Source organism: Oryzias melastigma, linkage group LG2 (assembly GCF_002922805.2).
Source record: "Oryzias melastigma strain HK-1 linkage group LG2, ASM292280v2, whole genome shotgun sequence".
Classification (NCBI taxonomy): domain Eukaryota; kingdom Metazoa; phylum Chordata; class Actinopteri; order Beloniformes; family Adrianichthyidae; genus Oryzias; species Oryzias melastigma.
Window position 1 is genome coordinate 3,196,870 of NC_050513.1, and position 1,018 is coordinate 3,197,887.

Consider the following 1,018-nt stretch of genomic DNA (forward strand, 5'->3'; position numbering starts at 1 on the left):
AAAAAAAAAAAAAAAAGCAAGAACTGTACGTTTTTTTCCAAGTTGAACTACGGAAGCCTGTTTGTGTCACTTTTGTAGTCAATTAACAAATATTATTTATATTGAGCTACATCACAAAATTCTAATTCTTTATCCTAATTTATTTCATAAGTTTAGTTATTTAAATGTAAAAATGTCAATCGACAAAAAAAATAAAAGCTACAACTGGACGTTTCTAATGCAAGGTGAGGTACAGAAGCCTATTTGTGCCAAATTTTTAGTCGATTAAAAAGTGACACATCTCATAAATATGATTTAATTTGTTCTAAATTACAAAATTCTAACTCTTTATCCTCATTTTTTTTTAAATAAATGTAGTTATTTAAATGTAAAAATGTTGATTGACAAAAGAGAAGCAAAAACTGAACGTTTGTATTTAAGATTAACTATGGAAGCCCATTTGTGCCACTTTTTTAATTGAATATAAAGTGACACATCCCATAAATATGATTTAATTTGTGCTAAATCACACAATTCTAATGCCTTATCCTAAATATTAGTAATACATTTAGTTATTTAAATGCAAAAACGTTGATTGACCAAAATAAAAGCAGGAACTGTACGTTTTTATACTAGATGAACTACGGAAGCCCATTGGTGCCACTTTTTTAGTCAATTAAAAAGTGACACATCCCATAAATATGCTTTAATTTTTGCTAAATTACAAAATTCTAATGCTTCATCCTATTTTTTAAATATAAATTTAGTTATTTAAATGTAAAAATGTTGATTGACCAAAATAAAAGCAAAAACTGTACGTTTTATGTGAGATGAACTACGGAAGCCCGTTTTTGCCGATGTTTTAGTTGATTAAAAAATGACAACCTACAAAAATATGATTTGGGATCAATTCTAATGCTTTATCCAGATTTTTTTTATAAATGTAGTTATTTAAATGTAAAAACATTGATTTTTTTTGTCATAATTCAAGCTTAATTTTGATATTAAGACTCAAAACTTTATCCAAGATTTCCTATTT

At 26.0% G+C, this 1,018-nt stretch overlaps 1 protein-coding gene across 2 annotated transcripts in view; it reads left to right on the plus strand.

Annotated features, from left to right (window-relative positions):
* The window catches only part of jam2a (junctional adhesion molecule 2a), a 21,122-nt gene that overhangs the window by 18,848 nt on the left and 1,256 nt on the right, over positions 1 to 1,018 (plus strand). The gene's annotated exons all lie outside the window — the stretch shown is intronic.